This window comes from Hippocampus guttulatus, unplaced genomic scaffold, assembly GCF_054856545.1.
Source record: "Hippocampus guttulatus isolate MCC_2025c unplaced genomic scaffold, RoL_Hgut_1.0 HiC_scaffold_125, whole genome shotgun sequence".
In the NCBI taxonomy this organism is placed as follows: domain Eukaryota; kingdom Metazoa; phylum Chordata; class Actinopteri; order Syngnathiformes; family Syngnathidae; genus Hippocampus; species Hippocampus guttulatus.
This window is the reverse complement of record NW_028233814.1, coordinates 1-12500: the sequence shown is the minus strand read 5'-3', so window position 1 is coordinate 12500 and position 12500 is coordinate 1.

Below are 12500 nucleotides of genomic sequence, written 5' to 3'. Positions count from 1 at the left end.
CCTCTCGGTCGGATTGAAAACTTGGAGTTTGCAGCGCCGGAAGGGGCCGGCGAGGAGGCCGAGTGCGGCCGGGAGGGAGGCCTCTCGGTCGGATTGAAGAGTGCGCGGCGCGGCCCGCGGAGGTCATCTTGAGCACCGGAAGAGAGGGCCGGCGACGTGGCGAAGCGTGGCCGGCGGAGAGGCGTCTTGGTCGGATGAATGGAGCGTGGGGCGCGGCCCGCGGAGGTCATCTTGAGCACCATAGGAGGGGGCCGGCGACGAGGCGAAGCGTGGCCGGCGGAGGGGCCCCTCGGCCGGATTGGGAGAATGAGAAAATTCCCCATATTTTTTCCTCCGCGGCGGAGGTACCAGGGGTCGGCCCGCCCGGAAGGAGAGGGCCGGCGAGGAGGCCGAGTGCGGCCGGGAAAGAGGCCTCTCGGTCGGATTGAAAACTTGGAGTTTGCAGCGCCGGAAGGGGCCGGCGAGGAGGCCGAGTGCGGCCGGGAGGGAGGCCTCTCGGTCGGATTGAAAACTTGGAGTTTGCAGCGCCGGAAGGGGCCGGCGAGGAGGCCGAGTGCGGCCGGGAAAGAGGCCACTCGGTCGGATTGAAAACTTGGAGTTTGCAAGCCGGAAGGGGCCGGCGAGGAGGCCGAGTGCGGCCGGGAAAGAGGCCACTCGGTCGGATTGAAAACTTGGAGTTTGCAGCGCCGGAAGGGGCCGGCGAGGAGGCCGAGTGCGGCCGGGAAAGAGGCCACTCGGTCGGATTGGGAGTTTGAAAAAAATCCCCCATTCATTTCCAATGGCGGAGGTACCAGGGGCAAGGCTGGGGGTACCAGGGGCGAAGCTGGCTGGGGGTACCAGGGGTAAGGCTGAGGGTACCAGGGGTGCCGCTGGGGGTACCAGGGGTAAGGCTGAGGGTACCAGGGGTGCCGCTGAGGGTACCAGGGGTGCCGCTGGGGGTACCAGGGGTAGGGCTGGAGGTACCAGGGGTGCCGCTGGGGGTACCAGGGGTAAGGCTGAGGGTACCAGGGGTGCCGCTGGGGGTACCAGGGGTAAGGCTGAGGGTACCAGGGGTGCCGCTGGGGGTACCAGGGGTAAGGCTGAGGGTACCAGGGGTGCCGCTGGGGGTACCAGGGGTAAGGCTGAGGGTACCAGGGGTGCCGCTGGGGGTACCAGGGGTGCCGCTGAGGGTACCAGGGGTAGGGCTGGAGGTACCAGGGGTGCCGCTGAGGGTACCAGGGGTAAAGAGCGGGCCGGCCCGGCGGGCGAGTGTGGCCGGGAAAGAGGCCTCTCGGTCGGATTGGGAGTTTGAAAAAAATCCCCCATTCATTTCCAATGGCGGAGGTACCAGGGGCAAGGCTGGGGGTACCAGGGGTAAAGAGCGGGCCGGCCCGGCGGGCGAGTGTGGCCGGAAAAGGGGCCTCTTGGTCGGATTGGGAGTTTGAAAAAATTCCCCCATTCATTTTCAATGGCGGGGGTACCAGGGGTAGAGCTGGGGGTACCAGGGGTAAAGAGCGGGCCGGCCCGGCGTGCGAGTTTGGCCGGAAAAGGGGCCTCTTGGTCGTATTGGGAGTTTGAAAAAATTCCCCCATTCATTTTCAATGGCGGAGGTACCAGGGGCAAGGCTGGGGGTACCAGGGGCGAAGCTGGCTGGGGGTACCAGGGGTAAGGCTGAGGGTACCAGGGGTGCAGCTGAGGGTACCAGGGGTAAGGTTGAGGGTACCAGGGGTGTTGCTGGGGGTACCAGGGGTCACCATTCATTTTCAATGGGGGAGGTACCAGGGGCAAGGCTGGGGGTACCAGGGGTGTTGCTGGGGGTACCAGGGGTAAAGAGCGGGCCGGCCCGGCGGGCGAGTGTGGCCGGAAAAGGGGCCTCTTGCTCGGATTGGGAGTTTGAAAAAATTCCCCCATTCATTTTCAATGGCAGATGTACCAGGGGTCGGTGTCCGCCAGACGGCGGTGTGGTAGGCAAAAGGCGGGCCGGCTCGGCGAGCGTGCGTGCCCGGGAAAAAGGCCTCTTGGCCGGCGTGAGAGTTTAATAATAGCGGGCCGGCTCATCGAGCGTGCGTGCCCGGGAAAAGGGCCTCTTGGCCGGCGTGAGAGTTTAATAATAGCGGGCCGGCCCGGCGAGCGTGCGTGCCCGGGAAAAAGGCCTCCTTGCAGGCGTGAGCGTTTAATAATAGCGGGCCGGCCCGGCGAGCGTGCGTGCCCGGGAAAAAGGCCTCCTTGCAGGCGTGAGAGTTTAATAATAGCGGGCCGGCCCGGCGAGCGTGCGTGCCCGGGAAAAAGGCCTCCTTGCAGGCGTGAGAGTTTAATAATAGCGGGCCGGCTCGGCGAGCGTGCGTGCACGGGAAAAAGGCCTCTTGGCCGGCGTGAGAGTTTAATAATAGCGGGCCGGCCCGGCGAGCGTGCGTGCCCGGGAAAAAGGCCTCCTTGCAGGCGTGAGAGTTTAATAATAGCGGGCCGGCTCATCGAGCGTGCGTGCCCGGGAAAAGGGCCTCCTTGCAGGCGTGAGAGTTTAATAATAGCGGGCCGGCTCTGCGAGCGTGCGTGCCCGGGAAAAGGGCCTCTTGGCCGGCCTGAGCGTTTAATAATAGCGGGCCGGCTCATCGAGCGTGCGTGCCCGGGAAAAGGGCCTCTTGGCCGGCCTGAGCGTTTAATAATAGCGGGCCGGCCCCGCGAGCGTGCGTGCCCGGGAAAAAGGCCTCCTTGCAGGCGTGAGAGTTTAATAATAGCGGGCCGGCTCATCGAGCGTGCGTGCCCGGGAAAAGGGCCTCCTTGCAGGCGTGAGAGTTTAATAATAGCGGGCCGGCTCGGCGAGCGTGCGTGCCCGGGAAAAGGGCCTCTTGGCCGGCGTGAGAGTTTAATAATAGCGGGCCGGCCCCGCGAGCGTGCGTGCCCGGGAAAAAGGCCTCCTTGCAGGGGTGAGAGTTTAATAATAGCGGGCCGGCCCGGCGAGCGTGCGTGCCCGGGAAAAAGGCCTCCTTGCAGGCGTGAGCGTTTAATAATAGCGGACCGGCTCTGCGAGCGTGCGTGCCCGGGAAAAGGGCCTCTTGGCCGGCCTGAGCGTTTAATAATAGCGGGCCGGCCCGGCGAGCGTGCGTGCCCGGGAAAAAGGCCTCTTGGCCGGCTTGGGGGATTGAAAAAAAATCCCCCATTCATTTTCAACGGGAGGGGTCGGCGGTACCGCTTGGTGTCCGCCAGACGGCGGTGTGGTAGGCAAATGGCGGGCCTGCACGGCGAGCGTGCGTGCCCGGGAAAAAGGCCTCCTTGCAGGCGTGAGAGTTTAATAATAGCGGGCCGGCCCGGAGAGCGTGCGTGCCCGGGAAAAAGGCCTCTTGGCCGGCGTGAGAGTTTAATAATAGCGGGCCGGCCCGGCGAGCGTGCGTGCCCGGGAAAAAGGCCTCCTTGCAGGCGTGAGCGTTTAATAATAGCGGGCCGGCTCATCGAGCGTGCGTGCCCGGGAAAAGGGCCTCTTGGCCGGCGTGAGAGTTTAATAATAGCGGGCCGGCTCATCGAGCGTGCGTGCCCGGGAAAAAGGCCTCTTGGCCGGCTTGGGGGATTGAAAAAAAAATCCCCCATTCATTTTCAACGGGAGGGGTCGGCGGTACCGCTTGGTGTCCGCCAGACGGCGGTGTGGTAGGCAAATGGCGGGCCTGCACGGCGAGCGTGCGTGCCCGGGAAAAAGGCCTCCTGGCCGGCGTGAGAGTTTAATAATAGCGGGCCGGCTCTGCGAGCGTGCGTGCCCGGGAAAAAGGCCTCCTTGCAGGCGTGAGAGTTTAATAATAGCGGGCCGGCTCGGCGAGCGTGCGTGCCCGGGAAAAAGGCCTCCTTGCAGGCGTAAGAGTTTAATAATAGCGGGCCGGCTCATCGAGCGTGCGTGCCCGGGAAAAAGGCCTCTTGGCCGGCGTGAGAGTTTAATAATAGCGGGCCGGCCCGGCGAGCGTGCGTGCCCGGGAAAAAGGCCTCCTTGCAGGCGTGAGTGTTTAATAATAGCGGGCCGGCTCATCGAGCGTGCGTGCCCGGGAAAAGGGCCTCTTGGCCGGCGTGAGAGTTTAATAATAGCGGGCCGGCCCCGCGAGCGTGCGTGCCCGGGAAAAAGGCCTCCTTGCAGGCGTAAGAGTTTAATAATAGCGGGCCGGCTCATCGAGCGTGCGTGCCCGGGAAAAAGGCCTCTTGGCCGGCTTGGGGGATTGAAAAAAAATCCCCCATTCATTTTCAACGGGAGGGGTCGGCGGTACCGCTTGGTGTCCGCCAGACGGCGGTGTGGTAGGCAAATGGCGGGCCTGCACGGCGAGCGTGCGTGCCCGGGAAAAATGCCTCCTGGCCGGCGTGAGAGTTTAATAATAGCGGGCCGGCTCGGCGAGCGTGCGTGCCCGGGAAAAAGGCCTCTTGGCCGGCGTGAGAGTTTAATAATAGCGGGCCGGCTCGGCGAGCGTGCGTGCCCGGGAAAAGGGCCTCTTGGCCGGCGTGAGAGTTTAATAATAGCGGGCCGGCTCAGCGAGCGTGCGTGCCCGGGAAAAAGGCCTCCTTGCAGGCGTGAGAGTTTAATAATAGCGGGCCGGCTCATCGAGCGTGCGTGCCCGGGAAAAGGGCCTCTTGGCCGGCGTGAGAGTTTAATAATAGCGGGCCGGCTCATCGAGCGTGCGTGCCCGGGAAAAAGGCCTCTTGGCCGGCTTGGGGGATTGTAAAAAAAAATCCCCCATTCATTTTCAACGGGAGGGGTCGGCGGTACCGCGTGGTGTCCGCCAGACGGCGGTGTGGTAGGCAAATGGCGGGCCTGCACGGCGAGCGTGCGTGCCCGGGAAAAATGCCTCCTGGCCGGCGTGAGAGTTTAATAATAGCGGGCCGGCTCATCGAGCGTGCGTGCCCGGGAAAAAGGCCTCCTTGCAGGCGTGAGAGTTTAATAATAGCGGGCCGGCTCGGCGAGCGTGCGTGCCCGGGAAAAAGGCCTCCTTGCAGGCGTAAGAGTTTAATAATAGCGGGCCGGCTCATCGAGCGTGCGTGCCCGGGAAAAAGGCCTCTTGGCCGGCTTGGGGGATTGAAAAAAAATCCCCCATTCATTTTCAACGGGAGGGGTCGGCGGTACCGCTTGGTGTCCGCCAGACGGCGGTGTGGTAGGCAAATGGCGGGCCTGCACGGCGAGCGTGCGTGCCCGGGAAAAATGCCTCCTGGCCGGCGTGAGAGTTTAATAATAGCGGGCCGGCTCGGCGAGCGTGCGTGCCCGGGAAAAAGGCCTCTTGGCCGGCGTGAGAGTTTAATAATAGCGGGCCGGCTCGGCGAGCGTGCGTGCCCGGGAAAAGGGCCTCTTGGCCGGCGTGAGAGTTTAATAATAGCGGGCCGGCTCAGCGAGCGTGCGTGCCCGGGAAAAAGGCCTCCTTGCAGGCGTGAGAGTTTAATAATAGCGGGCCGGCTCATCGAGCGTGCGTGCCCGGGAAAAGGGCCTCTTGGCCGGCGTGAGAGTTTAATAATAGCGGGCCTGAGAGTTTAATAATAGCGGGCCGGCTCGGCGAGCGTGCGTGCCCGGGAAAAGGGCCTCTTGGCCGGCGTGAGAGTTTAATAATAGCGGGCCGGCTCATCGAGCGTGCGTGCCCGGGAAAAGGGCCTCTTGGCCGGCGTGAGAGTTTAATAATAGCGGGCCGGCCCGGCGAGCGTGCGTGCCCGGGAAAAAGGCCTCCTTGCAGGCGTGAGAGTTTAATAATAGCGGGCCGGCCCGGCGAGCGTGCGTGCCCGGGAAAAAGGCCTCCTTGCAGGCGTGAGAGTTTAATAATAGCGGGCCGGCCCGGCGAGCGTGCGTGCCCGGGAAAAAGGCCTCCTTGCAGGCGTGAGAGTTTAATAATAGCGGGCCGGCCCGGCGAGCGTGCGTGCCCGGGAAAAAGGCCTCCTTGCAGGCGTGAGAGTTTAATAATAGCGGGCCGGCCCGGCGAGCGTGCGTGCCCGGGAAAAAGGCCTCCTTGCAGGCGTGAGAGTTTAATAATAGCGGGCCGGCTCCGCGAGCGTGCGTGGCCGGGAAAAAGGCCTCTTGGCCGGCGTGAGAGTTTAATAATAGCGGGCCGGCTCATCGAGCGTGCGTGCCCGGGAAAAGGGCCTCTTGGCCGGCGTGAGAGTTTAATAATAGCGGGCCGGCTCATCGAGCGTGCGTGCCCGGGAAAAGGGCCTCTTGGCCGGCGTGAGAGTTTAATAATAGCGGGCCGGCCCGGCGAGCGTGCGTGCCCGGGAAAAAGGCCTCCTTGCAGGCGTGAGAGTTTAATAATAGCGGGCCGGCCCGGCGAGCGTGCGTGCCCGGGAAAAAGGCCTCCTTGCAGGCGTGAGAGTTTAATAATAGCGGGCCGGCCCGGCGAGCGTGCGTGCCCGGGAAAAAGGCCTCCTTGCAGGCGTGAGAGTTTAATAATAGCGGGCCGGCCCGGCGAGCGTGCGTGCCCGGGAAAAAGGCCTCCTTGCAGGCGTGAGAGTTTAATAATAGCGGGCCGGCTCCGCGAGCGTGCGTGCCCGGGAAAAAGGCCTCCTTGCAGGCGTGAGAGTTCAATAATAGCGGGCCGGCCCGGCGAGCGTGCGTGCCCGGGAAAAAGGCCTCTTGGCCGGCGTGAGAGTTTAATAATAGCGGGCCGGCCCCGCGAGCGTGCGTGCCCGGGAAAAAGGCCTCCTTGCAGGGGTGAGAGTTTAATAATAGCGGGCCGGCCCGGCGAGCGTGCGTGCCCGGGAAAAAGGCCTCTTGGCCGGCGTGGGAGATTGAAAAAATTCCCCCATTCATTTTCAATGGCGGGGGTACCAGGGGTAGAGCTGGGGGTACCAGGGGTAAAGAGCGGGCCGGCCCGGCGTGCGAGTTTGGCCGGAAAAGAGGCCTCTTGGTCGGATTGGGAGATTGAAAAAATTCCCCCATTCATTTTCAATGGCGGGGGTACCAGGGGTAGAGCTGGGGGTACCAGGGGTAAAGAGCGGGCCGGCCCGGCGTGCGAGTTTGGCCGGAAAAGAGGCCTCTTGGTCGGATTGGGAGATTGAAAAAATTCCCCCATTCATTTTCAATGGCGGGGGTACCAGGGGTAGAGCTGGGGGTACCAGGGGTAAAGAGCGGGCCGGCCCGGCGTGCGAGTTTGGCCGGAAAAGAGGCCTCTTGGTCGGATTGGGAGATTGAAAAAATTCCCCCATTCATTTTCAATGGCGGGGGTACCAGGGGTAGAGCTGGGGGTACCAGGGGTAAAGAGCGGGCCGGCCCGGCGTGCGAGTGTGGCCGGGAAAGAGCCCTCCTGGCCGGCCTGGGAGATTGAAAAAAATTCCCCCATTCATTTTCAATGGCGGGGGTACCAGGGGTAAAGAGCGGGCCGGCCCAGCGTGCGAGTTTGGCCGGGAAAGGGGCCTCCTGGCCGGCCTGGGGGATTAAAAAAATTCCCCCATTCATTTTCAATGGCGGGGGTACCAGGGGTAGCAGTACCGATTTTGGTCGTTAGGGGCGCTGTAGTAGGTAAACCAGATATGCGGAGTTAGGGGGTCAAGAAGGCGAAAGGCTTAGAAAGTGACCGTTCACCAAAATACTTTCCGAAACGTATATAGGGGGGCATGTGTCGGACGAGTCACCATGCTTTCTCGATGCTGGAGGTACCAGGGGCACAAAGTTGGCCGGGAAAGATGCCTCTTAGGCGGATTGAAAGCATGAGAAAATGCCCCCCATTCATTTTCAATGGCGGAGAGCGGGCCGGCCCCGCAGCCGAGTGTGGCCGGCGGAGAGGCGTCTCGGTCGGATGAATGAAGCGTGGAGCCGGCCTCTGACGGCGGAGCTCCGCACTTTCGAATATTTTCTATCTCCCCCTCCGGGCGGTCGACGGCAGTTGGGAAGGCCGCCCGAGAGGCGCCCGGGGCGGATACCTCGGGCGAAAAGCCGGCCTCTGACGGCGGAGCTCCGCACTTTCGAATATTTTCTATTTCCCCCTCCGGGCGGTCGACGGCAGTTGGGAAGGCCGCCCGAGAGGCGCCCGGGGCGGATACCTCGGGCGAAAAGCCGGCCTCTGACGGCGGAGCTCCGCACTTTCGAATATTTTCTATTTCCCCCTCCGGGCGGCCGACGGCAGTTGGGAAGGCCGCCCGAGAGGCGCCCGGGGCGGATACCTCGGGCGAAAAGCCGGCCTCTGACGGCGGAGCTCCGCACTTTCGAATATTTTCTATTTCCCCCTCCGGGCGGTCGACGGCAGTTGGGAAGGCCGCCCGAGAGGCGCCCGGGGCGGATACCTCGGGCGAAAAGCCGGCCTCTGACGGCGGAGCTCCGCACTTTCGAATATTTTCTATTTCCCCCTCCGGGCGGTCGACGGCAGTTGGGAAGGCCGCCCGAGAGGCGCCCGGGGCGGATACCTCGGGCGAAAAGCCGGCCTCTGACGGCGGAGCTCCGCACTTTCGAATATTTTCTATCTCCCCCTCCGGGCGGCCGACGGCAGTTGGGAAGGCCGCCCGAGAGGCGCCCGGGGCGGATACCTCGGGCGAAAAGCCGGCCTCTGACGGCGGAGCTCCGCACTTTCGAATATTTTCTATTTCCCCCTCCGGGCGGCCGACGGCAGTTGGGAAGGCCGCCCGAGAGGCGCCCGGGGCGGATACCTCGGGCGAAAAGCCGGCCTCTGACGGCGGAGCTCCGCACTTTCGAATATTTTCTATTTCCCCCTCCGGGCGGCCGACGGCAGTTGGGAAGGCCGCCCGAGAGGCGCCCGGGGCGGATACCTCGGGCGAAAAGCCGGCCTCTGACGGCGGAGCTCCGCACTTTCGAATATTTTCTATTTCCCCCTCCGGGCGGCCGACGGCAGTTGGGAAGGCCGCCCGAGAGGCGCCCGGGGCGGATACCTCGGGCGAAAAGCCGGCCTCTGACGGCGGAGCTCCGCACTTTCGAATATTTTCTATTTCCCCCTCCGGGCGGCCGACGGCAGTTGGGAAGGCCGCCCGAGAGGCGCCCCGGGGCGGATACCTCGGGCGAAAAGCCGGCCTCTGACGGCGGAGCTCCGCACTTTCGAATATTTTCTATTTCCCCCTCCGGGCGGCCGACGGCAGTTGGGAAGGTCGCCCGAGAGGCGCCCCGGGGCGGATACCCCGGGCGAAAAGCCGGCCTCTGACGGCGGAGCTCCGCACTTTCGAATATTTTCTATTTCCCCCTCCGGGCGGCTGACGGCAGGTGGGAAGGCCGCCCATTCATTTTCAATGGCGGAGGTACCAGGGGTGCCGCTGAGGGTACCAGGGGTGCCGCTGAGGGTACCAGGGGTGCAGCTGAGGGTACCAGGGGTGCCGCTGAGGGTACCAGGGGTGCCGCTGAGGGTACCAGGGGTACGGCTGAGGGTACCAGGGGTGCCGCTGAGGGTACCAGGGGTGCCGCTGAGGGTACCAGGGGTGCCGCTGAGGGTACCAGGGGTGCCGCTGAGGGTACCAGGGGTTCGGCTGAGGGTACCAGGGGTACGGCTGAGGGTACCAGGGGTGCCGCTGAGGGTACCAGGGGTGCCGCTGAGGGTACCAGGGGTGCGGCTGAGGGTACCAGGGGTAAGGCTGAGGGTACCAGGGGTGCCGCTGAGGGTACCAGGGGTGCGGCTGAGGGTACCAGGGGTAAGGCTGAGGGTACCAGGGGTAAGGCTGAGGGTACCAGGGGTAAGGCTGAGGGTACCAGGGGTACGGCTGGAGGTACCAGGGGTAAGGCTGGAGGTACCAGGGGTAAGGCTGGAGGTACCAGGGGTAAGGCTGGAGGTACCAGGGGTTAGGCTGGAGGTACCAGGGGTAAGGCTGGGGGTACCAGGGGTAAGGCTGAGGGTACCAGGGGCGAAGCTGGCTGGGGGTACCAGGGGTTGGGCTGAGGGTACCAGGGGTTGGGCTGAGGGTACCAGGGGTAAGGCTGAGGGTACCAGGGGCGAAGCTGGCTGGGGGTACCAGGGGTGTTGCTGAGGGTACCAGGGGTGCCGCTGAGGGTACCAGGGGTTAGGCTGGGGGTACCAGGGGTTGAGCTGAGGGTACCAGGGGTAAGGCTGAGGGTACCAGGGGTGTTGCTGGGGGTACCAGGGGTCGCCATTCATTTTCAATGGGGGAGGTACCAGGGGTAGGGCTGGGGGTACCAGGGGTAAAGAGCGGACCGGCTCGCCGGCCGAGCGTGGCCGAAAAAGAGGCCTCCTGGCCGGATTGAGAAATTAAAAAAATTCCCCCATTCATTTTCAATGGCGGGGGTACCAGGGGTATGCAGTACCGATTTTGGTCGTTAGGGGCGCTGTAGTAGGTAAACCAGATATGGGGAGTTAGGGGGTCAAGAAGGCTAAAAGGCTTAGAAAGTGAGCGTTCACCAAAATACTTTCCGAAACGTATATAGGTGAGCATGTTTTGAATGGGTGACCTCCAGGGCGACACAGGGGAGGCCCCTAAGAGTATAATCAGACCATCGTGAGGGTGTTTCCAGCCACCCAAAAGCACTGGAACGGCCTCTGACGGCGGAGCTCCGCACTATCGAATATTTTCTATTTCCCCCTCCAGGCGGTCGACGGCAGTTGGGAAGGCCGCCCGAGAGGCGCCCGGGGCGGATACCCCGTGCGAAAACCCGGCCTCTGACGGCGGAGCTCCGCACTTTCGAATATTTTCTGTTTCCCCCTCCGGGCGGTCGACGGCAGTTGGGAAGGCCGCCCGAGAGGCGCCCGGGGCGGATACCCCGTGCGAAAACCCGGCCTCTGACGGCGGAGCTCCGCACTTTCGAACATTTTCTGTTTCCCCCTCCGGGCGGTCGACGGCAGTTGGGAAGGCCGCCCGAGAGGCGCCCGGGGCGGATACCCCGTGCGAAAACCCGGCCTCTGACGGCGGAGCTCCGCACTTTCGAACATTTTCTGTTTCCCCCTCCGGGCGGTCGACGGCAGTTGGGAAGGCCGCCCGAGAGGCGCCCGGGGCGGATACCCCGTGCGAAAACCCGGCCTCTGACGGCGGAGCTCCGCACTTTCGAATATTTTCTGTTTCCCCCTCCGGGCGGTCGACGGCAGTTGGGAAGGCCGCCCGAGAGGCGCCCGGGGCGGATACCCCGTGCGAAAACCCGGCCTCTGACGGCGGAGCTCCGCACTTTCGAACATTTTCTGTTTCCCCCTCCGGGCGGTCGACGGCAGTTGGGAAGGCCGCCCGAGAGGCGCCCGGGGCGGATACCCCGTGCGAAAACCCGGCCTCTGACGGCGGAGCTCCGCACTTTCGAATATTTTCTGTTTCCCCCTCCGGGCGGTCGACGGCAGTTGGGAAGGCCGCCCGAGAGGCGCCCGGGGCGGATACCCCGTGCGAAAACCCGGCCTCTGACGGCGGAGCTCCGCACTTTCGAATATTTTCTGTTTCCCCCTCCGGGCGGTCGACGGCAGTTGGGAAGGCCGCCCGAGAGGCGCCCGGGGCGGATACCCCGGGCGAAAACCCGGCCTCTGACGGCGGAGCTCCGCACTTTCGAATATGTCCCCCTCCACATCGCACCCATACACAAACTGACCGATATGCAACTTAAGACCCGCCTTCGGAGGGCCCCCACCGGCCCCGGCCCCCGCGCCGGCGCTTGGAGGTTCAGGCTCCTTCGGCTTGCGGGTCGACCCCCCCCTATGTCTCACTGCGAGACGGCGAGACCATTCGAGTCTTTTTCCCTCCTTACAGGTCGCACCAACACAACCACTGACCGATATGCAACCAAGACCCGCCTTCGGAGGGCCCCCACCGGCCCCGGCCTCGCGCCGGCGCTTGGAGGTTCAGGCTCCTTCGGCTTGCGGGTCGACCATTCCCGGGGCCGCGTCGAAAGCCTCGGCGCGGACCTCATAGCGAGACCATAGCCGGCTCCCCGCGCTACGCGCGATGTTGTTCCCAGCTGTCCTACCACTGGACCCCCGTCGCTCGCTGCTGCGTTGCTCCGGTCCACCCCCAATGGGCGGCGGCGGAGGCTGTCCGGAAAAAGTCGTTTCTCTTATCCTCCTGAGAGTCCGGCGGGCGGCGCGGCCCCCCTCGTCACAGGGCGCCCGCGCACCCCGACCAGCGACCGCGGTACTCCACCAGCTAGCAAAAAAAGCACAACACGGATCAGACCAAATGGGGGGCGGGGGTGCCCAGCCTGAAAGCCCCCCGCCCCCGGGAATCCATTACCTCGACACGGCGAGGGCGCTACCTGGTTGATCCTGCCAGTAGCATATGCTTGTCTCAAAGATTAAGCCATGCAAGTCTAAGTACACACGGCCCGTTACAGTGAAACTGCGAATGGCTCATTAAATCAGTTATGGTCCCTTTGAACGCTCACAGGTTACTTGGATAACTGTGGCAATTCTAGAGCTAATACATGCAAACGAGCGCCGACCTCCGGGGACGCGCGCATTTATCAGATCCAAAACCCACGCGGGTCCGGCTCCGCGGTCAGCGTCCCGGCCCCCCTCCTCGGGGGCCGTGGGCCGGGCGCCCCGCGGCCCGCCGGCCCGGCTCTTTGGTGACTCTGGATAAACTCGAGCCGATCGCCGGCCCCTCCGCGGCGGCGACGTCTCATTCGAATGTCTGCCCTATCAACTTTCGATGGTACTTTCTGC